The 27508-nt window shown below is 36.4% G+C and overlaps 1 protein-coding gene and 1 long non-coding RNA gene across 16 annotated transcripts in view; both read right to left on the bottom strand.

The window, feature by feature from the left end:
- Positions 1-27508, bottom strand: part of LOC126863418 (synaptogenesis protein syg-2-like) — a 95767-nt gene that overhangs the window by 50094 nt on the left and 18165 nt on the right. Inside the window, exon 1 of one of the 15 annotated variants that reach the window (XM_050613545.1) lies at positions 11849-12086. The exons of 13 other annotated variants lie outside the window; for them this stretch is intronic. The gene's annotated coding sequence lies outside the window, so the exon portion shown is untranslated. Of the gene's footprint in view, positions 1-11848; positions 12087-27508 lie in introns of those variants that run through there. One more of the 15 variants, XM_050613551.1, reaches the window with a different exon arrangement.
- On the bottom strand, positions 1900-6743 carry LOC126863440 (uncharacterized). Its single transcript, XR_007688863.1, has 2 exons — positions 5726-6743; positions 1900-5514 (listed from the first exon to the last, which is right to left on the bottom strand). It is a non-coding gene; the product is annotated as an uncharacterized LOC126863440 (long non-coding RNA).

Raw genomic sequence — 27508 nt, 5'->3', positions numbered from 1 at the left:
TTGTTTTACGCGATGCCTGGAGGTTACGCGTAAGCGTATATTCCCAATTAGTTACTCGATAACATTCATTCTTATTTATTATTTATTATATTATATGTTATATTAGTTATTTCTTTATTATTCCGCTCTTATTATTACTTATCAATGAATTCTTCATTTTATTATCATTTCGAGCTATTGCCTCGTGTTTGATCGATTTGTAAGATGCGTAAACGGGAGAATGGACAAGAAAGAAGTTATAGTTGTGTGTGTTGTATGAAGAATCACAAGTACGAAAAGATGATGAATGGGAAAAATGTCTGATTAAGAGTCGTTTGCAATATGTGGCGAGTTGCAATATAGCGTCAACGTCAACGTTAACGAAATTGCAGCATGGCGAACACACCCTCTCTCTCTCTCTCTCTCTCTCTCTCTCTGTAGGGTGTAATGTGCACCTACGTGGCAAGTTATCTAAGACAAAGACGATGATGCTGGTCGGAGGTTCCATAACACTTGAAAACAGGTGGCGTTCTCTCCTATCATTGTCGCAACTGATACAGGCAGCGGTCGATTGCCATATACGAGAAGAAGGAACGAAGGTGGCAAACCGACCTGAATTGCTTTACACGGTCGAGTTATTAATTTTCTCGCTAGAATACGTACATATAGGATACGTATACATATACTTACGCGTGCACTTTAGAGTAAAACTATCGCGAGTTGCTCCTGATAGTATTTCTCGTGAATGAACATTGCGTTGAGAGTGACGCAGTGTCCACTGGCGAGAAATACTCGAGTGGACGCGTATCTTTCAAACTATTAAAATCTCTTTCAACAACAAATATATATCTCTCTATTCTTAATATCTATTTTCTGGACAAATTTTATCACGAAAAGTATAATTTTTAGCAATATAAACATGATAAGATGATAAGTAGGCAACACGTGTCAAGTCTGCGAAACATAGTAAAATCGATGCTTCTACTCTGTTACTGGTACGTAAACTTGGTAGTAATGTTATGCCAATAACACGTTTGATCAGTTTCTGTCGTATCGTACACGATATTTATTCTAAAAAAGAAGTTGGTTAATAAAAATGTATGTGTATGAAATAAGTGGTACACATAATTAACAACAGGCGTTGGCATATGGCGTAATATTTAATAATAATATAATAAATACTATGCTCGTGAGATTAGTTGCTAGAAAAACAAGCCGCAAGCATCGAACCTTCAAAGTACGAACAACAACGGAATATTTGAATCGCGAAACAAATTCCAGAATTGAATATGGAAAATCATTCGTCAGAGTTAGTTGCCACGGTTGTGTCAACGTCAGAAAACTTGTGGATAAACGAGATTTAGAGACCAAAGAGGTCTGAAGATGATATCGCTTAAAAACAGCGAAGCAGTTATATATGTAGTATCGTAGGAAGAAATCTCGAACGTAATCGTACATGTCAATGCTTAAATAACCAAGCTTTCTTCCTATGCGCTTACCTTCCGCGGCATTTCTAACGAAATGCTAAAATACCTAACCGCTAAAGCGTCATATTTACCAGACACACGTGTACATAAAAAATAATACAAAATTTGTTCTCTTCTCTTTTCTTCTCTCTATGCCGTTACGACTTGGTTCGAAGTATTTATTTCTTCAGAAATGCACGATCAATCAATAATGTCAATACCATAACGGGGTACTCCACTTTCCTAGAAAGTTCGATAATTTAAACCGTTTACCGGTACCCTATACTTGCTTTGAGCTTTGATTAATGATACGTCAATGAGCGCGTCACTTTATACATACGTCACATATTTCTGCTATGACATAATTCCATTCTAATTGACGTTTATCGAGTTTTCTTCGATACATACGATAACAGCGATAGGCTCCAAGTAATTATTCTATACATTCTTCCTTTTTCCTTTTTTGTCCCTTTTTCTTCTTTTCTTTTCTTTTCTTTTCTTCTTCTTTGGGGTCGCCATTTTCTTTCTATGTAATTTATAATAGCAGTGGATAATAATATAATAAAACAAATAATTTTGCGTCTCGTTATGTGACATCTGCAATACGTTGCAAGTTTTATCAAGTATGAATAGAAATATTTGTCGAACAAGCTTTCGAGTCCTTTCGTACTACAATAGTTCGGTGATGCACGTCGAGTGTATTCTCAAGCTAGGAAATAGTGGGATGGGAAAAAGTTAGTAATCTCGAGGAACACCACTGTATGTCGTCGCATTTCATTTCAACGTTTATGAAGAGCAGGCCTTTTTCTTCCATTCTCGTGCGAACGTACTCTCTCCGTCGTTATCATTCCGAAGCACCGCAACCAGTTGGCCCTAATCCCAACTCGTACCATCGACTATCATTTTATTTCGATTCGTTCTACTCTTGACTCGAGCGTCGAGTGGTAAAGTTTTTCGATTTAGCGAGAGCGCAGAAACACAGAGGGGTTGCTTCGTGTACACGCAACCAAGGTTTCAGGCACACGGAGAAAGAGATATAAGTAAAAGTAGCACGAACATACTGCAGTATGTATATACCGTGTACATGTATGTATACCGTTGCAGATTTTAGGCGCCTGGTGTGAGAGACACGGGACGCTTAAGTAGCTAGAATTTCAGTCTTGTATTCTCAGACGTACTATTCGCGAGTATAAATATTTACCTTATCAATTTTACAAGTTCCGTTCAATCGTAATGTTTCATTTCCGAGCGTCATTTTCGTATAAACCATTAATTAGACATACCTCTGCAGAACACCATATTACATTGTATATTATATTCGACTAAAATAATTTTCACTCTAATCGATGCATTTTTCTCACAATCGGTTGATCAATTCCACTATTGCAGACTGAAATTTGATACAATGAGATCCGTAATGGGGATTTCCATAAATAACAAGGATGATCTACTATTTGAAGCGTTTGTATGCATTTTATGTTTGTTTTATATATTTTACATTTTCGACGCACAATGTCTTACATTGTCGTGCAACAGGTTTCGTTTGCATTTGCTCAACATCGCAGGCTATTTCTTTGTTAATTCCATTCTGATCTACTGGATTACAGGTAATAATATCCTTTTCTCGTGATCGTAACTCCAAATTATATAATATCATAAGACAAACTTAAACCATCGATTATCATATAACATCCATTTTTCGATTGTTCTTATACATCCTTTCGAAACAATGCGAGACGACTATCTCTGTTGCTTTATGATTTGGTAAGTCGCTCAGAGTCTGTTCACTTTCTTTACCTTGTCTGTTTGAAAGAAAGTGGCCGATTAGTGGTGGAACGAATTAGTTTCGTTCAAAGGCGTTTTTCGAATGTGTATTCATCGTCCTCAACAATCGCAAATAAGATTGTAAACACATATGCAAAGAGTTGGTTAACTCTTGCGTAACGGTTTACTCGTTCCAGCATCGGAGCCTATTATCGTTAGAAGCCTCACATCCGTATTGCCCACCTCTTTCCCCTCTAAACGCAATATGCAACGGTGTACAACAGAAGCATACCCAGTCAAATTTTCCTATCTGGGATCGAACTTATCAGTCATGGTGTCAAACGGACTAGCACTCGGATCTGCCGCATTAGAATTATGATATTTGATAAAGGAATCGTATTAAATGCAATCAGAATCTGTAGGGATGTGTGTGTGCGTGTGCGTGTGCGTGTGTGTGCGTGTGCGTGTGCGTGTGTGTGTGTGTGTGTGTGTGTGTGTGTAAGAACGTACACAGGCTAGAAACGATTACAGTGACCAACCTGGTTCTCGTCAACCTCGGCTCTTGCAAAGAGATAACGAAAACGCTCGAGGATGCTGTAAATTAAGCCGTTTTCCCTTGCTGCGTGTTGGACCGTGGACTAGCGGGCCCAAACAGTTTTGCGTTGCGACTGCGATGCCTAATTTTGTGTACTGGATAAAACGCGGCGGTTTGAATGGAATCGAAGTGCGTTTGTATAAATTGAAGATTATATTCCCCTGAGTTTCGTTTACGCGTATGTCAAGATAATCGTTTGTTACTTCTCAGGACATTACACAAAATCATTCGTTCGTTAGAAGCGTTCTGTAGGCAATAAAAGGTTATTGATTCAAAAATCCTTCGACACTTGATACACAATCATTTGTATATTGGCCTATCACCTAACCCCAATCACGATACAACGAGACAAACTATAACAATAACTATAAATAATGAAATCGATTATAAAAAAAACTAACTTTATTTTAGAATTGTGTCGTTTGTTTTGATTGCTTGCACGAACTCGACTGACTCCTTGGCTTGCGGACAAATGAGAGAATGCCACTGGCTCAATGCGTATGTGCGCAGAGACTGCTACCATAGTTGCAAATTATACATATTTCTTCGAAGAACTTTCATATATCATATTATACAAGCTTTATTAATCAATGTGAATAAGTAAAATATATTTGGAAAGTAAGAATAGTAAGAACCGTACAATTGAACGAGCCTGTACGCTATGCAATTAATAGGAATATTTCTTTTTATTTCAAATTTTTCTCATAAATTTGGGAATATGTTTTCTATTATACTAAAACGTTATCCTTATTTCGCAAATATTTCTATATATCGTATATCTGACATATTTCTCAAATCATGGCTCTTTATCTTTAGCTCGCATACACATTAAAACTTCTGGCATAGCTCAGACGGTTTCTTTCGTAGTAGCGATATACTCTTATTCCAACTATATACATACATACATACATACACACACATATATATACACGTACGCATACATACATACATATATATATATCTCGGATAGCCGGAGGGTGCTAAGATCTTGGTCGTTGTCCTCGACCTCGTTTCCCGGATGTCATGAGTCTCGACGGAGTGCGACGTTGTCGACGTCGTTGCCCACAGTATCACCCCCTTTGGTAATCTTTTCCTTTTCCTCGCTGTTCATTTATACTTTCCTTTTCCACTCTACGCATTCCTTTACCCGTATATCCACAGACTTTTTTTCTTCTACATTTATTCCCCTTCTTTTCTCAAATTTTAGCTTTTCCTCTTTTGTGTATATATGTATGTACATATGTATGTATATATGTATGTTTTCGTAGGTTGTTCTATCCTCTCGCAATTCTTTTACGATTCTTGGATTCTCCTCTGTTCTAGTTCTTTCGTTCCTTTATTTTATAACCTAGTTGTATTTTTGTACGTTTCCACTCATACTTCTGCTTTTTCTATATGTATATGTACATATTTTTCCCTCGACATCGTACCAATTCCCGCTTGCTCCCTGTCGCACATTCCCCCCCCCCCCTCTCTCTCTGTTTCTCACTGTCTCTCTCTCCTTCCATCTGTCTCCATCGAATAATTAAGGCCATTGGCCGCGAGGTCGACGAGCAAACCGCTTCGACGTCATCACCCTCCTCCTTTTCTACCCCTTTTATTCTTCTCTTCCGTAGCTAGGGGTGAGATTAATCTTAATTTTCGTCGAGCCATAATCTTTAATTAAATCGCCATTGATCCGCAATTGCCAGACCCCACCTATCGGGCAGCCTTACCGAAACAGAGTGAAAAAAATGAAATAAACGATAAAAAGAGAAGGAGTAAAGGTGGAAGTTTGTGGCTGAATACAAAGAGATATCAATTTCACGATTAAAAGCACAAGGTCTAATTATCAATTTACGATCTAAATAATTAACGGTGTTGAAAGAATCCTCGTGAAATCTTGATCGTTCGAAAATCATTGCTCCGGATACACGTATACCTGTAAATCGTCCCTGCCTTGATCGTTTCTTCATCGTCTCGAATGAAATTGACCCACGAAGAAAAAAGAGCAGCTCCGCGTTTATGGATAAACGTGCGAACCCTTGTAAATAGACTTTGATAACTGGTTTAGCGCTTTTGATGAAAACCCGAGAAAACAATCCTTCTTTAACGAACTACAGCGTTTATCACCATTCTGAGCGATAGCAAAAGGAAAGGATATTTTAAATTAGATAATTTAGATAATTTATGGATAATTTACTACACAATTATAATTATGATTATTTTATAATTATAATGCAATGATTATAGAGGCGGAAACTTGTCATTACATTATTTGCGTAATGGAATTATTATCACTGAAAAATAAACTGAATGACATTGTGCCTTGTGTTAATATGTTAGTTATATTTTAATGTTTTGGTTTTGGGATAAATATGAATAGCGAAATAAACAGGATAGGCACTAATATCTGGCATTCTATCCTGTATAGGGCAGTGCTAGTATATACATACCTATGATATGCGAGCGGAAACATATGTATATAGTGAAACAAGTACCGTTTGAAAATTACAAGTGATCGTGCTAATATGTACCTCTGTGCTTGTTCCTTCCATATTTTTATGTCACGGAAGTAAAGTTAAGAAGTAAATTTAGTCTGTTTGCTACTTTCATAAGCAGATATTATTACAAAGGTTGTGAAATCGTCGAAATCGGTGTAAAAAAAATCGGTTCCAAAAAATATTCGCCGATTAAATAATAAAAATGTTTATTGCGCTAATAAAGAACAGAGAAGCGGTATTTTATAGTAAATATTAGCTACTGACTAGCGTAACAATAAAAATATCTATTTAATAATTGATCAGTGGGAAAAAGTAACAATTTGCAGAGAACTCGATATAGGGAGGATGTAAAAGATTATGTTTATAATAGAGATACAACATCTTTTGACAAACTGTGAATTTCGTTACAAAGAAATTAGTTATGGAAGGAAATTTCTTAAGGTACCTCTTTATTATATATATTTATATATATTTATTATTATTATATTAAATATATATATTATTTATATATATTTATTATATATATATAATATATATATATATAATATATATATATATATATATAATATATATATATATATATATGGTGCATAAATTAGTAAGTAGCATGAATATCCATTATGAAATAAGATATGTAACAAGGGCTGACAAGCTCGGTAATTTTCAACGTTGTAAAGTTCATTCGCATAGTCTCAAAGGCGGAGTAGGTAGTATCGAGAGAGGTAAAATCTTGCTCCACGGCTGGGCAGGTACGAATACCAGATCTCTGTAGTGAAACAATATCCTGATGCAAAGACGAGATCGCGTTTCGTGTTTCTATCAACGGCTTTACATTTTAGGGGGAAGAAACGGAAACACGAGGCATAGTAGACCTTAAGCACGGCAGGAAACTAACACCTAATCTAACATTCCAATCCAAAAGCTATGGTCGTCTTTACCGGTAGATACCACCGGAAGGAATTGTAATTAAGGCTGATTCGAACGTGCTCGCGGCACGATGAAAATCTCGCTGCCTGTACCTTGACTAACTCGATTAAGTAGTTACCTACTCTTGTTGTTAGTACAGAGATAAATCTTGAAAATTCATCGTCCCTGATGGTAGTCACGTTTCTAAGTCTCTATTCCTGACGGTTTATACACCCATGGGGCTCTATCTTATTTAAATACAGTTCCGTTTCCTACGATTTTCTACGATTTCGTAAATTCTATCGTAAATCTCACGAAACCCGCAATTTTATGAATAATTAACCGTAATTTCGGTATTTTGTAGATAAACATAGGAAGTACGCGACAATTTCTACGATACCATGTGTGTACATAAAAAATTTGTTTAATTTGCTACTATTAACGTAAATACGGACTACTAGTTCAAGCGTAAAATAACGCTACATATTGTACAGAAGATATTAAGCGTTTGCTGCTTTATGATTTCACAGACCGACTGAAATTCTAAACTTTATAATATCATACTATTCGTATGGCTATTCTTCCTGGTCAGGAATTGTAAAACAACTTTCCTTTTATCATTTTATTCAATACTTTGATGGAATAAAATATTAAAACTGAATAAATTTTTTCTACGTCGAGTCTTACGCATAGCCAGAAGAGAAAAGAAATGAGAAGCTCGAGGGTTGATTTCATCCATTCAAAATGAATCTCTATAGGAAAAAATTGTTTCTCGTACGCTTGACTACTATAACCTACTTGCCTGCACAACCACCTAAGGTTTCATTAAAATCAGAATTTTCTTAATTAGGTTGTTCCCTATATTGTACATATATTATAATATTATATGTGTAATATAGATATGTCCCGAAGATGGAACGATAACGCGTAGCGAATTCTTTTATATATATACAGGGTGGTTGGTAACTGGTGATACAAGCGGAAAGGGGGTGATTCTAAGCGAAAAAAGAAGTCGAAAATATAGAATAAAAAATTTTTCGTTTGAGGCTTTGTTTTCGAGAAAATCGACTTTAAATTTTCGTTCGGTACGCGTGCACTTTATCACGTCTCGTTATAACGGATCTCACTGTAGATTTTTAAAAAAATTTAAAAAAAAAGTTGAACAAAATTTATATTCTATATTTTCGACTTCTTTTTTCGCGTAGAATAACCCCCTTTCCGCTTGTACCGCTAGTTACCAACCACCCTGTATATAAGGCTGCTTGGCCTTAGTTTTCGAGATATTCGCAAGAAACTGCCGGTATAGCTACAGTGAATTCTGTCTATAATTGTGCGTTCGTGACAGCGTATGCGCCAGTATTGGTTGTTGCCGGCATGCAATTGGTCGCACAATTATAGACAGAATTCACTGTAGCGTTAGAGACGGCTTTCTACGAGTATCTCGGAAAGCAAAGCTGACCGCTGATTATACGTATAGGTTTAAAAACGCTGATCTCTACAACATGTTCGAAGATGTTCGAAACCTAGGTAAGTTGGATGAGATATCGGCAATTACCGATCGACTCTGAAATTTATTACTGATAATATCCCAGACTGGGCCGTCCATACCGATCATACTGATCGAATGCATTGTTTTTCCGTGCCTCTTCGATATCACGAAATCTCATATTTAATTGTAGTATCTAAATTTCACACAGCGATTAATATCGTGATCAGAAGCCACCGATCAAAGTAAATCAATTTCTTGTAGACGTAGCATGTTCTGATGGCAACAAACGAGGTATTACCGAGGGCATTATCTCCAGCTCAACGAACGAAAGGATGGATAAGCAGAAAACAACTTGACGCCGATAAAAATAGAAAAATACGTTTCGGAGATCAGTTTCAAAATGATACGCTGTTTCATCGAATGTTCGCCGTATACATATAGATGGCGTACGGTAATGAAAAGAGGATACCTATTACATGTCGAAAGATGGATCAGAAAACGATAATACGTCTTATAGCCCTGTATTACATAGAAATAGCTTAATTATACGGTGATGCAGATGGCCGCGAGCCGTATCGAAACATTTATAATTTCTCGCCGTAGGAAATAGGAAACCAGTTTGTAACTGAACATTATGCGAAGCGGTCTACCCTGCGGCTTCAATTCCTATGAATGAATATGCGAGGAATCGTAGTTGCTGCATTTATTTGCATTTCGTTGTTTACATACGTTATATCAATATCATCGTTTGTTTAGCTCTCGGTTTCTCATTTAACGAATACAGTACAAACAAGGTAATAACCGATCGATAAGATAAAAAATACATCTCGTAACTTTCGAATTGGATATGAACTCGATAGACTTTGACCGACTTGTGCAACTTGATTTTTTTATTGATTAAATCTTTCATCGTGCAAAACTATTTGTAACAGACGAAGATGATATACGCTAATGCAGTATCGATTTATTAAATGTTTTTCAACTTTGTCTTTCGATTCTATAATATTATCGTTTAAACTCATAATATACATAATATAAGTGATATATACATTTTACATACATGTATGCGTAAATTGGCAGGACATACATGTACAATATATAAACATAATAATGTATAAACGTAGCACAGTTTATATTATATTTATAACGACGTTTATGTCATCGTGTTATTACATTAACGATTTGAATGTTAGAATGATTCTCGCCTGAACGTTCAAACGTTTCGCATCCAATTCTTGAAAGTAGTGGAATATATTTTCCATATTTTAGCTTCTCAATTTACCATCTTTGCTTAATCTTCTTTGCATATGGGTGTTGATGTTTTAATCAAGAAAAAAGTCAGGCAAAAGTCTTCGTTCCTCTCATACTCGAGTTGTTTTGTCAAGATTGGAAATTTTGAAAAACTTGTTTAACCATTCCAGTGTTATCCTAATTGCGTCTGTAATTTTTGTCGCTTACTTTCAATTATGATTATATAGTACGAAGAGAAAGCTTGTAAGAATTTATACTCGTTGAGCCGAAGCTCGTTCAACCGATGTTCGAGTTCGAGTTCGAGTTCGAGTTCGTGTACGCTATTCGTAAGTTCGTCAGTGGCCTGGATCTTGTAACTTGGTAATTTGCACTAAGACAGGAAATATCTGAAATAGCTATTGAAATACATACTCTTTTTTTTTTCACTTTTATAGCAACACGGAGATATTGTCGCGAGTTGCAGTTAACCTATGTAATGCCAGTATTGACTGAACGGAAAAATCGTTTGCATCGCTATTGCACTAAATGTTCTATATGTTATCGGATGAGTTTTCTTCGTATTTGAAAGATACATGCAGTATCGCTCCTTTTTGTTTTTACCGATAAGGATTCGCTTTTATCCATACCGAATAAGGGCTTAAATTTTCCTTTACGTAACTATATTTTCATATCGATTAAACCGTTCAGATGAAATATTCATGTAATATGTCGTAACTGTAAAGTTTCGTCGCACACATACAAGCTGCAATATATACAGCGTATAATATATACACTTCTGTTTGCCATTTTAAAAAGCAAAGAACAAGTTGCCTTCATGCAGATTAAAACAGTTGGTATAAATGTGCTTTTATACAGGGTGTCCCAGCCTTTTCCGACCACACTTTATTGGTATATTGTATGGGTACGAACAAGGAGGAATAACACATACCACCTATACACGGAGGCTATGTATATGTATATACGTATAACGCTCTGTTTATAAAATTTTTGTTAGAAATGCAAATTTTGCGTGCCTTTTTGCAAGTGAAGATGTTCAAAACGGGAAGAATAAATAAATTGAATAAATGTGTGCAAGTGCATGGACGGTATTTTGAACGTTTGGTAAAATGAACTTTAAGCGTACATTAAGCGCGTATATGTTCGCATATGTTCCGATGTTTCTCGCAAGTTGCTCGAAAATTCTTCGCTGTAAGCGTTAAACTATGCAGAGTAAAACGAAAGCTTTTGGGTACATATTGCTAGCATCGATAACGATTATCTACTTAACAAAACGTTAATACGCTGTTCTACTTAGAAAAAAGATCGATGTCCGTGCTGCAACTGTTTTATCGATGAAAGACGCCTGTTTGGCTTGATTTATGGTATCGTTTTCATAAATTCTGGTCAGGTATCCACAATTCTCCGCGTTCAGGACTCGTTTTATTTTTCTTTTTTCTTTCTCCTTTTTTGCAATATTTATGCAAAGTCATAATCGAACGAAAATCAATCGATTCGAGTTATCTCTGATAATTTCAAGATATAATTCCATATTTAGTATTTTTCTTTTTTTTTTTTTATCGAACGTATCGGTTAAACTGCGACTTGAATTCGTGCCAGACCACAAATTCGGAGGATTTCTGGTTACCCACTTTTATATCGAACAATAACGTGTAACTTTTTACTGTAAAATTCTGCATTTCGTAACTGAGACCTTTGTCGAAGAAACGCACAATATTTCACCCTTTTTTGCACGAAATTGCAATCGTTCTTCGGTTTATGCTGAAACGCGTTTCTTTCATTGTAATATTTATATGGACTACTTATCTTGGATGTCAATGAAAAAATATTATATAGCAATAGCAAGGGATATTGGCGAGTAAATGAATAACACACAAGTAACTGCTAGCAAACGGCAGAAAGTTATCGATTTACATACGTATTATGGAACGAAAGTAGATGTTGCTCGCGTAACGGCCGTGACGAGACTGACACGACGTCCTGAAACAACGATTTCCTCAACCACGAAACATATTACGAAATTTCCTTCACTCTTGTATGGCTGCGTAACAGCAGGTTTATACGAACAGATATAAATATTCGATCATCGATCTATCTATCTTTGAAATCAAGCATATATATGCGACGGCAAAGTCGACGAATTATAATCGATTTTAATTCAAGAACGGTTAGATAACAAAAGACACGTTAGAAACGACACTGTCTTTATCCGTGGAAAGTATTCCGTTTTACGTGCATCATCCGAGTATCTGCCTACGTACCTATATAGACTGTCCCTCGCATGGCGATCAAATTGCTCGTCAAGTCGAGATTGAAACTAATCTTATTGTTAGAAGCAGTGATCGTATATAGTCAGGGCACGGGAGATTATTAAACGATTGGAACCGAAATGAAAACCTGCATTGGCAGTAGGACGAATCTTATCCTCTGTAAATCTTCTGTACGCTTCTGGCCACTTTATTCGCGTTCATACATTTATGTTACGCGATGTAAGAAAAATGATAATGTTTTATTCAATGCGCTTATTCAACGCATTCGAGTGGTTCTGCAACTACAAATTTCAATACTAATCGTGTTTTAGATACGACTTGTGCAATGTAGCGTTAATCTAAACTGTGTAATCGTGATATCGCTAACATTTCATTTGAAATTCAATGCTGCTAAAAGCTGAAGTTATAAGAGCGTTTACGGTTTCAACTTTGCACCATACGATTTTGATGCGTGACGTTGAGACACGCGAATTCTTTAGTTATTGGATTATTTATGTTATTACATAGGTCGCATATATCATTACATATCACTAGATATGTCGAATAATAGTAGACACGAATCTTGATACTTAACAGTTAAAAATTGTAGTATATGAAACATACTTAAAAGCACGTGTGATTATAAATGCAAGCATAATGATAATATAATTAGCAGATAGAGTGCACATCAAAGCACATCAAACCATGATATAGGGCTAATTGGCGTTGAACTTTCGTATTAAACGACCGATTCGAATATTAATAAGACACTAAAAAGTAAATAGAATAAAATCTTTTACCTCAATGTGTTTATGAATGTGTTATCATTATCAGGATATAGATGTATGTGTACACATTTTAACGAGCATTATTATTTTACTAGTGATGCACTAATTAGAGCCCGATATTTATCAAATAGAATAGAAATTGTAGAACAATTTGATAATAGATTCATCGTATATTGTAATTTATGATTTAGTACGTGCGCGTGTGTGTATACACTTGTTAGCTTGTATCCACTACCGTAAAATGTAATGTTTATTCAGACGTGTAAAGCTTCAAAGTTTCTATAAACAAACAATGGTAAAGATCAAACAAAGAAAACATTTCAGTTTTCTCGTCGCATGCTGATATATTTCATTGAAATAATTTCATTTAAATACGAGGGTAATACATATGTATACGCTGTGTGTAGCACCTGTGGCTCCATCCACAATGAGATAAAACTTTTTTTAAAAAGGGAAGAGAAATATCTGTTGTTTTTCAAGTTTCATCCAATCTCTGCACACTATCCGTTTAATACGTATGTTTGCCGAGCCGTAGAAATTTTCATTATAATCCGTAGAAAATACGATAGTACTCTACTAGTAAAGTATAGAAAATTATAGTTGCGTATAAGGTCGGTGGAAATAATAAAGTTAAGAAAAATATCAATTCCGTATAAATTTAATAAATATTTATGATCGAACGATGCGAATAAATAAACGCAAACATTGCCTGCCTATATTAATGGGAAAAATATGATTTCGTACGTTGAGAAGCGATGAAAAGTATTTGAAATATCGCTACGTGAACAAGTTACCTAAGGCTAATTGATCGGATAACAAAGTGCAGTGTTATCCGTTCAAACGCCGTATATACGCGTACGGGCACAAACAGGGTGAAAGAAACAGTTTGAATATTGAATAAGATGTGTGAATAACGTGTGCTAAATTCTCCATAGACTCTGTGCAATTCCAATTAGTAGATGGCAGATATTAGAAAATTCTAGAAACAGTAGGTTCACAGTGTAACGATGATAACGTTTTTAATCTTACGCGATTCAAGTATATGGAACGGAGATAAGAGAAACACTTGACAGGTCATGAAATGAAGTTTCATAGGTTTCTTCTGTGCACTTGTGCGTTTTTTGTTTCTTTTCCTTTCTTCTTTTTGCGTTAAAACAATGGCGAAGATGTAATTTAGGCGGTGAATATGTGTACAAAGAGTTAAGCAGACTTAAAAGAACAAAAATGAAAGAATGCCAGAGCTAGCGGTATAGAACGAGCAAGTATCCTTTATTTATTCGCAAGACAAATGTAATTACGCGAAGCGAATTAATAACAAATGGCGCGACGACGCAACGCTCGTTATTTTCAACGAAGACGTTATTTAACTTTTAATTTCTTCTTTATTATTTCCGACACAAAAATTCATTCGTAGAACATTTCGGACATTCGAACAAGGAAACGAATACGTTTCTTTTATTTTGACACAGTAAATATATATACACACAGATATATGACGTTTCGTTTCTCTTGTACAAATATTTACGCGTTACAAATTTGAACGTATAAATTAATCCGTTATTTATACAGTACAGTATTTAATTAAGAGAAAGAAAGATATCCATATAATCGATTAACTTTTAATTTATTAAACTTTTTAGGAAAAATCCATGTCAAATTAAACGTTAAACTAGAATTCTCCTATGTTTAAATTAGTCCAACGCTTGTTAGTTTCTCATTTTGTTATTCATTACTCCGCATTAATTTCCAGGCTTTTCAGTGTTCAACATTTCTAAAATAATGTAATGTAATTTAAATCTGAATTATATTACGTTTCAGAGGCGTGTCATACAAACAGAAATTAATTTCGCAACGATCATCGATTATCTAAATATGTAAACTGAAAACTGAAAGTTGAAGCTGTCGAGCAAACTAAAAACGAAGCAGGAGACGAACATTTGTACCACCTAGGTATGTATTACATTCAAGGAAAGTTTAAGCAAATTGTAAGCAAAACATCTAATTAACTAAGATTAGAAGATTTCTCCGCTGGAAATTAGGTATCTGTTAGAGATTGTGGTTCTGATTGTCAAGCAGAGTTGTAGAAGTAGAGGATCAAGGGTATGTCTGCTGTACCTGCTTCCCTTCTACTACTTTCATATACTGCTATATCGTGTAACCCACTTGTGTAAAATTTGCCAGAAAACACAATCTGCCGACTAAGAATTAGTCAAAATATAATCTAAATCTATTTATTATTACGTGTGGCGCTTTAGGTTTATACTTGCCAAATGTTAACCAAAATTTCGAGATTTCTATCACGCCTCTCTGTATTATGCCTCTATGTATTAACGTTATTGTTTTTAAAAAACAATTAACAATAGGTGGGAAAGATATCGACATAGTTAATCGATAAATAGTCGTTATTATAGAAAATACAATAATTGGATATGTTGCGATATAGAGGTAGCGAAGCGTAGTGTATTGTTATATAATGTTGACAGCCGAAGGAACAATAGACTGTAAGTGTAATAGGATAAAATAATTAATAATTACAAGCGTTTCCAATAGGGAATATCATAAATAGAGCCGATAGGTATCACATAACACTATGCTAATTCTAATTAAGACCGGTAATTAGTTAGAATATCTATGGAGTAATTAACTTAAACTTTAAGATCGACTATTAACATTTCTAGATTCTGCATTTAGAATCAAACAGCAATCATGGTTGTTAAATATTTGCTAGAGTTTTCGTAATTGTTAAATAGCGACCACAAAGCGAACGCAGACTTCAAACGATGACTCGAGTGTTCGAGGGCGAACTACATAGTTGCGATCCGCGTGCGGAATAAGAGACGTTAAGCATCGAACTCGCTTCCCAGGTCGAAGCATCCTCGTTTCACTATGTGAATAATGCACGTGCCTATTGACACATCAAGTCTCCTACTCTCTGACTCGCTTATTCGCTTGCTCGCTTGCACGCTTACTCGCTTACTCGCTTGCTCGCTTGCACGCTTACTCGCTTACTCGCTTACTCGCTTTGGATAAAGCGTCCAAACTTCGTCAATGAACAAGAAGCATTCCTTTTCTTCGTTAATCAAAATCTGACATTGTTGTCAATTAAATGCAACTATCGATTAGCTTTCGGTATTTCGTTACTTTTGCTACGCTACATATGGTTTAGAACAAATTATCGATAACGAATTTGATATTACACAAATGCAGATTAAGTAATTACGTGAAAACGATACGGTAAAACAATGATCCAACTTTAAAATATATCTGTACTTTCGAAACTATTCCAAATAACCTGAATAGCTTTGAAAACAATTGGCATTGACAACATTATACAAAGTATAATTCATCGTTATGCGTAAATCAGACTTTATAAGGAACAAGAAAATATGTATCGTGTTTTATCGATACATGCGCATCACCATCTCTCTACTCCCTACCCTCTGCTCTCTAGTCTCTACTGTTGCAACACCGTTACTGTGGCTCAACAGTCCGAACTGTTGCTGAAAACGTAACAGCCAAATTGTAAAAGATCAAACGCTTCGGAGCTTTGAAGAACGTACGGTCTAATAACATGGGCAATCCGTCGCATAACAAGTATACATATATATATATATATATATATATATATATATATATATATATATATATATATATATATATATATATATGTCGGGTTTACATTAGAATTAAGGTTAGGGGTGTTTAATGAATTTTCACTGGAATTGGCCATCGGTGCGGTACAACAAAGATACAGCTTATTAATACAAGTAGAGATATTACGGTGGTAACAGGTAATCGCGATGTTTAGGCACTCGCGATACTAATGACAATGGTCTCAGGTTCGATAACGAATCCGCGGTCAGCGGAACAGCGAATCGACCTTCCGCCAAATTCTAAGTTGGAATTTATATTAAAACATGAAATAATCACTGCTCGTAGAAAGTTACTTAAATCGTCGACGAGATCGTACGAAAAAGTGTCTCTCCGGCACGGTGACGCTGTCGAGGAAAACTATGATGGAGTGTGTCTAAGGGCACAAGATCATCGGATTCGTCCAGGATAGCCTTCGTTCGGAAAGTGAGGGAAATTGACGTTGCTGTTAATTGGTCAATTTCCATGTGGGTGGTTAGAAAAGGATGCTAGCCGTTCTTGAGGGAAGGTTGCTAGCGGGAAGCGTGGTTCGTTGAAAAAATAGATCTCCCCTATCTTCCCGTAGTTGGGACAAAGACTGTTTGTCTGTCCGAAGGACTTTGGATAACTAAATCTTAATATTTATAACGGCCCTCACGCTAGCTGAACATGTACTGTGGAAATGCGTCGGCATCTGGCAACCATCATACCCGAAGAATAGGGTCTGCTTGTGGCGGGCCACGGGACAGAAACCGTTGGGATGTCCACTGTCGCGCGCCGCTACAGATATTTCCCTTAAGAAGAGCTATAGACGTTAGGCGACTGGTTGTCGCCTGGAGCCCAAGCTCATTATCATAAATCTCGCACAAATACAATCGGTTAGAATGGCGACAATTGTTTAATTACACCTAAGGTATAATAGAATCTAAATTACGGTGTTGATGAATTTTCCCGAAGTTCCAGAGGGAAGGCTCCGATGTCCTTTCATCTCCGACATATATATATATATATATATATATATATATATATATATATATATATATATTTATTTATTTATTTATTTATATTATGGTCAGTATACAAAGAGAAGGAAGATTTCCTTTAAAAAAGATACAGGTAGAAAAGTAGAACTACAGGAGGGACATGCATCTTTTCACTTAAAAAGAAAAAATATTATCGCGAACATGTAGCACTCTTTGGGACTTTGAACCATTCATCTCGTTCCTTTTTCATTTTTTCCTCATACCTGTCGTTTACCAGAAAACAGCCGGGCGCTAATAGCGTGAACAGCCTGCATATGATACGTAATTTCCTACATTTCTTCGTCTTACATTTTTATGAATCAAATACCTTGCTTTAAAACGTATAAGGTTGATAGACATTAATCGATAGAATAAACTGTCCCGTTTGATGGTACTAATTGCAACTTACGAGTATAGTTACTAACGAGATTAACCATTATATATATTAAGGATATTTCACGTGGATTTAACATGCCTAATTCTTTCTTAATTCTGAGTTAATGCGATACTGTTTGTAAATACAGTGAAAGAGCATGTTGAAGGAAATAGCTGTGTAGCAAATAGTTTCGTATTCAGCGAGAACGATAAGAAAGGATATTGGAAGATAAATTTATACGAAGCTGATTAATAACAGCGAACAAAGTTTTCTCGTGCAACACAACTAGAAACTCGAAGCAGATAAGTTGCGAAGAAAGGATTCGCAACATTTACGATTCTCCATGTTAAAATATTTCTGCTCTTTCGAAAAGCTGAAGAATCCCGATGCTTTTGTTGCGCTCCCTATCTCTATGAATCGTCTCGTACATTAGAAAGGAGGAGGGAAACGCTGGAGAAAGAGAAGACTTGGTCTTTGACGACAAACATCGCGTTCCACTCCGAAAGCTTTCACCCGTTTTCGTGGCTTTCCGCACGAATCTCTGTACATTGAGCTGCATTCTTGGTATGCATGCATCTTCCTCTGTGCATTGCGGTTTCACAATTCCCCGCCTATCGAAGGAAGATCATATACACAAGCAGGAAGTTATCCTTGATGCAGGGAAGCAAACGGAAAATCGGTGGGCCGCCAGTAACCGAGGGTGTCGATTCATATCGATAAAAAGGGGAGAGGGTACGTTGACATTTATGTATCATTGACATTTATAATATAAAATATAATATAATATAATCATTTCCATGAAATAGAAACGAGAAAATTATGTTTTCTATTTTGTTCGTGCCCGACGATTTCTTACGTTTCTTCGCGTTTCCGATTCATCGTAGATTACAAAAGAGGAGAAGAGCTACAACGAGGACGATAAACCGAGACGACTTTTAAACACCGAATCGATCTCGGTAGAAAAACGTAATGCGAGCTGCCGCGATGATCACAGCCAAAAGGAACATTCGACCTCCTTTTCAGATTTTATATATACGATCGTACTGTGACCAAACTCCCACCACCGATAACCAGTTCGCCATTACGAACAGATTTCCTTTTCTTTCGCCCTCTCTTAGCATCCTGGGTACCTCTCTTTCTCTGTCTCTCTATCTATCTCTCTATCTGTCTGTCCATTTCTTGTTACCACCCTCTTCCATTGAATTTACAGCTGACGCCGATATGCGTTCCGTACGCGAAAGCGACCGTTTACACCCTGGTTCCTCAACCACCGGAAAACTTCGAGTACCATCGCTCCATTTGGTTCAACCATTTTCCAAGTATGCAAAAGATCAGATCAGACATGACTGAAGAAACGAGGAACAAATAATAATGAAATATACGAAGATACGAAATTCATGAAATATACGTTTACTATTTATCATCGATGAAACGTAAACGCGATCGTTTACGTACAGATTATAATGCTTATTCTACAATCCTGCTTTCCTACCATATCTTTCGACTGATTAAAGCGGCAAAGCTTTTCGAAAGCGGCGAAAGTCGAATCTGACGATAGATCGATCTTCACACAACGATCTCTTTCAACGATCTTGACACAATTTTTCCGGATGCGTTCCTCTTACGTACGTTTAGTGATAATGAATTTCTAAAAAGAAAAAGCCTGGTCCACGCTTTAATATTTAATATTTAAGATGTCCGATTTAATGTGGCATTTTATCTTAGCTAGTAGGTTGAGAATTCCATCGGAAGAGGAAACTTGCGCAAAAGTAGTCATATTTCGAAGCTTGTTTCGCTCGATCGTTCTCGAAAAATGAGTACCCATAGAACGAAAGGACTGTGCAATTTTCGGAGTTGGAGAAAGAGACGAAAAGGGAACGGTGAAAAGAGCGGAAGCTCGAGGAAAAAGCACGGAAGGGCCGAGGATATGAAATAAGGCAAAAGAGATGGCGGGGGTTAAGCGAATGGGACAGGAAAAGATTGGAGAAGCAAACGAGCGAATACGAGAAAAATGGAGAAAGAAAGAGCTGCTGCTGCTGCTGCTGCAACGGAAATGGCTGTACAGAAAGGAAACGTACGACTTCTGCGTACGACATTCGAATTACTGCGCACCAATAACGATATTTATGAAACGCGTTTTCGTACTGCTTCGAGTGATGAAGTATCTATCGTCTATCGGTCTTTAGGGATCCTGGAAAATCGCACCAAGGTACACTTGGAAGCATTCCGATCGGACTTCTCACAGACATCCACGTTTTCTCTTTGGGATTATAAATCACACTGCTCGCGCTGCTCGTCGTTAAACAGCCTGATACGCCAACTTTTGCGACCAGTTATTCTTTAAGTTAATACTTAAATATGATAAGTTTGAATGGCAAGAGATAACGAACGAATGGATATATATGATGCTACTGAGTGGTTCTTAGTTTCAACTCGCTATTCTGTACAGCAAATAATTTATCAACAGATAATTTTGAACGATGGTTCGAGAGGTTAATTTCATCCAACTATGTATTGTTGGAGGATTGTTTTAATAGATCCTAGATTAATCTGGATGATGCTGAAACTCTTGAAAATTCGAAACTTGAATTCGAAACTTGAAAGAACGCTAAATCAAGATTTAAGTATGCTACTTCAAATGTTTCGTAGATAATTTGCAATCGACCTGCTTCTCTACGCTATCGTAAATATCCTTTCGCGCTTCTTCGCTGAATTATGCTTCGGGGAAAGTGGACAATAACCATCTACGACTATCGAGAACGACGAAAATTCGATACAAGTTCTAAATGTACTGCCATAAAGGATTAATTTTATACGGATAGTTTCGGTAAAACGGCAAAGTGCTGATTAAAATATAGCTTGCCAAGAACGCGTCGTAAGAAATGTTAAAAGAATTCAAGTCGATCGAAGTAAAACATTTACGGTACCGGTTTGCGTTCTGATCGTGAGTCGGATCTGGCACCGAATGTGCTCAGAATACGAGGAGAGGTGAATAACAAACAGGAATTCTACATCGGCGTGAAATTAATAAGCAGATAAATAGATACAATGGACAGTGACGCCTACTAGAGTTGCACCGCGCGGAGGTAGTTTCGAGAAATATGTAACGGAGATGACGACTAGTCGGCTCAACAAAATCGAACAAAAATTTCGGTCCCGATGCAACGCAGCCCTGTACCGCATACATCGATGTTACTAAATTTTCCGCGGTTTATATCCATCCTCTAGGTATCAACGGATATTCATTGATTATACTTTTCAATATTTATCATTATACTTGGATAATTATACACGCCCTTACTTTGAAAAGTGGCTACTAATTCAATTCCGCTAGAAAGTTTTACGGTCCGTTCAATCGGCATACTTATTATAGAACGTTTCTCTGTACGTGATTAATGATTAAGCGTGTTTTTCTAAAAACATTGCTGCGACGGTTTGACCGTTTACTTGTTCAAACGATTTAGCTAATTCGACGGATATTCATCATATAGAAAAATACATATGTATGTACATTATCGTATAGGTCGAATAAACGAAAGGAAAAAAGAATGAAACGAAAAGATTTTTTCACGATAAGACGAATTGTACGTGAAGTAAATGGCATTACACGGATCTCGGAAACGACGCAACCGATGCATGCGCATTCAGGTATAATTGACGTTTGAATCGATCGAGAACTTGGGGAAGCAAAACAACACATACGTTTCTGGTTGATCTTGAACGCGTTTTCTGCATATGTAAACATAGAGGAAATTGTGTCAGCAAAGACGGTAGAGGGAAAAGAGAAAGAGAGGAAGAGAGGAAGAGAGGGTGGCTCACTGGTATGAGAAACGACGAAGCTAGTTACCGTGCAAACGAATGACTCGCGACCGCTGTTCCGAACAAGTTCTCGTTGAGTGTGCAGTGCATGCAGCTACTGCGCCGGTACACGTTTTACCTAAGTACGACACACGACATACGTACATACGGAATTTAATTAGTTGCATACTTGAGGTCGCTGTACCTGTACATGATAGATTCTGCCTGACGCGAACTGCCGCGAAACTTCAGGCCTCCGCTATGCTCTCGTTTTCCTTCCATAAAAGCCACTTGACCGTTTACATCGTTCTTTAATTAGCAAGAAAAGCCTTCGATTTTTGTTCAACTTTTCTCCGCGCATTGGTGAACGCTGCGGACTGTGAGAAAACAAAGTGGAACCGGCCGAGTAGGGAAACGAACCAAGCAAAGGGAGAATTCAACTCGAAAGAAGCTGCTTGTTCTTCTACTTGCAAAAATACCAGCTTGCCTAAATTTGTACAGAGCGTTGCGTCTCTAAAATCAATTTTATCGGCTCCGACCGACTAGGAAACGATCGGTAGATATTAAAATAGCCCGTTCCCCTTCCCGTTCCAGCTTTCCACTCACTTTGAAGTTAAAGTTATACAGAGAATTGCTTTCAATTGGAAGAGAAAGAAGGCTAAATAGCAAGTCGAGAACAGTATTGATTCAACGGATATATCTGTATCCGTATGTAAGTACGTGATCGCTCTTGACTTTCTCGCGTCACAGATTTCCGAGGGTTTCGTCGTTTTTTCATTAGCATCGTTAGTCAGTTTTCTCATGCATAGTATATTCACATATTAAGATTGCTGTGAAGTGAACGTATGACATATCCGATTTCGTTGTGAGTTTCAATTGCAATTTTCTGAAACTTGCCTTTATCAAAATTATCATTTTATATATCGTTCCTAGACCTAAGAACTTTCTGCCTGCTGCGAAATTTTCATTCTTTCATAATTTTCTTTCTTTACGCCTCTTCTTTAGCATTCAGTGAGATAAGATTTGTTCCAAATCGAACGTTTTACAATGTTACAACCCAATACGTGCATCAAGTAGGTACGTACATGTTTGAAAGCTATCACTGCTGAAAAGTGACAATTTTTGTTTCATCCGTAAATGCTAGATACTGGGTATCCATGTAGAACTTCTCAGCGTTCGTTAGATCGTAAATATAAATACGTTGTCTATTGGCACAGGCTCTGATAACAACTCTGAAACGTTTAACATACACCCAGCTGTATATTATGAGAACGTTGTAAGTATAAGAATATATATGTAACCGATTGCGTTGAACACATCCCAATTATAATTTAACGAAAAGTGCAATAATGTATAGTACGAAGCACTGTAATAACGATAAATGTACAGGCTGACCTGCATAGCAGCTTATGGGTGTGCTACGTGAATGCTATGGGCAGGTTAATTGCACTGATATTCAGAGATGGTTCCATGGGTGGTCTGACCGAATCGCTCCATTCTTTATCTCGCAATATCATGTAGAACAAGTATATTATGTTTTATCGGTAGAACTAGCATCAGAGGCACTGCTTAAACACAAAACACGTAACTGCGATTTAAAAGTTCAAATACGATACGTTATTATGTTCCGTCTTGTTAGGATGTTAAACTTGTAATAAAACATAAGTTCTTTATACACTATTACTTATATGTGTATTAAATAAATAACGTGTTTATATGTGTGTGTGTCTATCTATTTATTACTTGTTTATTTATACAAAAGGCATATACACGTGTATATGAAATTTAATTGTTATAATTTTAAGCGTTTTATTTGCACGACTTCTGTTGCCGTACTAAATGATATTAATTTCTTTTTAACACACAAGACATTCCAGCATATTCTGTGCTAATTAAATCGTTAAATAATCGAAATTCAATTTCACAAGACTATTAAGGGTAAAATTGTTCAATCGTATTTTCTAATTCAAAATGATTTCGCAGTTGGCTGAACGAGATTCGTTTTCATCGCGTTCTGATTACAATAAAATTCCTTTGTGCAAACTAATTGGATCGAACGTGAAAGCAAAGTTCATCGATTAAAATTGTTTGCACTTTGGAAAACCATGTAGTTGTCGTCGGAAAGTTGCTAGAGAAATGGCTGATTAATAGTGAAACTCTGGCCACGCGTACTACAAGACCCAATAACTATCGGTTTTTGTTCGCGCGTCGATCATTCCTCTCTCCAGAAGCATCCACGCAACTACTTGCCCTTCTTAATTAAGGATTGCTTAATACGATATCTGTAAATAGTTTTATATTTTCATTCAAATGTATCGTAATATATTTACTAGTAGTGAACAATTTTGCGTAAAGTAATCTCTATGGATCATTGAAAAGAAGAAACGGGCCTCTGCGATATATCTACGATTTAATAAGATAACGCTTGTTAACGAGACACGGAATAACCATGATATGCAATTGCGTGTTTAATCGAGTGTTTGTATGTAAATCGAATAATTTCCATTTATACCCTATGCGAACAACGTTTAGCTGACAGAGCCAAAGATATCCGACGAATGGAAAAGAACACGTGCAAGACATTAAACGAACACTGACAACGAATCGACACAGACACTCTATCTGATTCGTAGATGAGACAACATTATCGTAGATTTGAATGTTCGATAACGTCGAGATACTGGAAATTAGTAGATTGGATCAATTATTATAAAATAAGTGTTGATAAAATAAGACGGGTTTAGCTGCGGTATATACGTTGGCGCGTGGTCGATCGTTACCGATTGTATCGTTCGGGATCGAAACCTTTAATTTCTTTAACAAATACAACCACAAAAGAGTTACCGTCACGACATCTTGGAAAAACGAACGAGTGAAACTTTTGTCGATGAAAGCGGGTGCGATTGTGTCGAGAAGAAAGGAATAAATTGAAACACGATAGTCCAATGCTGAAGTAACCGCGTCTAGGATAGAGTAAGGGTATAGAGAGAAAGAGAGAGAGAGAGAGAGAGAGAAAGAGAGAGAGAGAGAGAACTCAGTAAGTAGCCTCCGACAGAACTCGTGCCAAACAATTTGCAATGCTGAAGCGAAAAGTTGTCGAGCTTTACTGCAAGGAGGGTTTCTCACGAGGCCAACGAATAGAACGAGTTTGTCTTCGCCGTTGCGAGAAAGACGAAAGAGAACTGCCATCAAGCAGACGAACCAACTGGAAACTGAGGAACGAAAGAAGGAAAAGATTAACGAAACGAGGGTCTATCGAGTAATTGAACTGTGCTTTACATAAAATCGAGAGAGGCAGAATATATTTTTTGTTCCTTTCACTCGATCGGTTTACCTTCTTTTCCATACTTTAACCTTTTCCATTAGACTTATTTATATTACCGGAAACACAAGTTGCTTTGCATATTACAAATTCTAAACAGGCGCTACTCCCTTCCGTTTCTAATTGTAAACTGGAAAAATAATAGCCAACAACTAAAAGTTTTCCAAATCGATTAAATATTTCATCGGAATATTTGATATTGAATATTGAAAGCAACGCTGTTCGATTATTGTTAGAATTGTATCGTATCGATAAACGATCATATCGTAACACTATCTTAACACTTAATGCGATCAAAATATCGGGATATTTGCTCCATTAATATTACGATCGATCGATCCTGCTAATAACAAAAATTAAAATGTTTCGGTTTGTTAGCATAAAAAGTTAAAAATGGATCAAATTGTTTGAAAATTATAAGATTTCTATCGTCGATTAAGGATTATTCAGACTCTCGATTGGAATATACTAACGTATTATATACTATGATGCCGCTAAAGCATATCTTTGCGGGTTGTTCGTGTGATTGCCAATCTCTTCTATGCTCTATCCAATTCGTTCTTGTATTCTCATTCGGATTATCTTCTTGTGCTTTTTCATAACAATTTTTGTCTTACTCCAAAGTTTTCTATCTTCCGTTCGCGTATCGTGTTGTGACAATTTGGCAAAGATACGTGAAAATTTATCTTCTACTTTTATTTATTATATATATTTATACGTATTTAGCGAGTAAAAGACATAGGCTGTGTGCAGAAGAAAAGAGATCATTTTAATATCGATATACGTACTTTACTCGCAATTACAATAGAAATGGTTCTTATAGTTCGAATATACAGTTGTCGAATATACGGTTGTCTGTAAAGTGGGCAAACATGTGCATGTGCAAACGATCTGTAACAGCCAAGTCACTCGTAAAGCGTAAAGGACACAGTGATGTAGTTGCGTAGAAAAATAGTTTAGCGGCTGGAATTGCTACGCTTGTGTAATAAAACGGTTGCCACTTTCCTGTGTAATTTTTCCGGGCGCAATGAGTGCCGACAACGCGGAAATTCGTTGGTTAACGTCCTGCACTGCGGTAGTTTGTAACGCGAAATTATTACAACAATATGTCTAGATCTCGGAAGTGACTTCAGAAAAATACGCAAAGACAAAGGAAACGTTGATTAGTTCGTCGAATAATATTTGCATTAATTTGCAGCGAAACAAGGGAAGCTAGTTACAAGGAAAGTATGAGGCAGATGAGTAACGTTTACAGATATAAACTTGAATTTCAAGAGCATCGTTGATGCCACCGCGCAATGTTTAAGAAACATTAATAGAAAATTAAACGTGTAATCTTGCAGTCGAGTTTCAACAGCGTTTCGATTATCTGAAATAATTAGAATTAAATGGTGTGCACTCAAAGCAATCAAATATTTGTTTATTAAACGCCGTTCTAATAAAAAATCTTAACTCCTTACAACATCGTGTAATTACTAAATACATGAATCGCTACGATACAAAGAACACTATATTTTTAACACTTTTGAATACTTTACAATAATTATCGATAGGTAGAACTGGCAAAACGAGAAGAATACATTTTGACCTAGTTTCTATACCTGTGTTTCTATACTATATAACCTTTATTTACATCGATTAAACATTAAAAACTGTTTCTACTATACAGGTTGACCTATTTCGACCTATCGTTGCAAGTATTTCAAAAAATAAACCGTGTAGAAAGAATGCTTTTACAGGTATGTACATGCATACGTATGTAAAGTGCAAAGGAAGCATTATGAGATTAAAGATTGGATGTATTAAAGTCAGCTAAAGATCACATATATAGAGTCATATTATTTTTAATACATTACGTGATGCAGTTTGTTATTTCATACGGATAAGTATTGAACAGCTTGTACGGGTCAATCATTGATTAGTTTAGGACAGGAGGATTATCTTAATCTTACTACGATACAGTCTCGATGAAATAATGATGATTGACTGAATAGACGAGTAAAATATTGCGAATTGAATTGATTCGTTTAAGTAATTCGACATACTATCAAAAAATTGTACTGTAAAAATAAAGGATTAGAGAAGAATTTAGTCATATTCGAGTACCTAGCGCATACAGCCTTGAATTTAATAATATCTTTCGCGATTGTGGAATATCTTTTCTTTTAATCTAACTCGTCACATGTTACATTAAAACTTGCGTTGCAACATTGTGTTCAAATCGTAACGTATTTTACACCGGTCATCAAATCCTTATTTACATCGTACGAATAAATCATTTGAAAAGCGTGGAGAAGTAAATGCATACTGCCGTTTATACACTCGGATATATTGTACAAACAATTTACTGGTACATTTGAATTTCTTCTAGAAGAGTAGGAAATGGTTCTGTC

The sequence above is a fragment of the Bombus huntii genome, chromosome 3 (genome assembly GCF_024542735.1).
Source record: "Bombus huntii isolate Logan2020A chromosome 3, iyBomHunt1.1, whole genome shotgun sequence".
Lineage (NCBI taxonomy): Eukaryota > Metazoa > Arthropoda > Insecta > Hymenoptera > Apidae > Bombus > Bombus huntii.
This window is presented reverse-complemented; position numbering and strand designations above follow the sequence as displayed.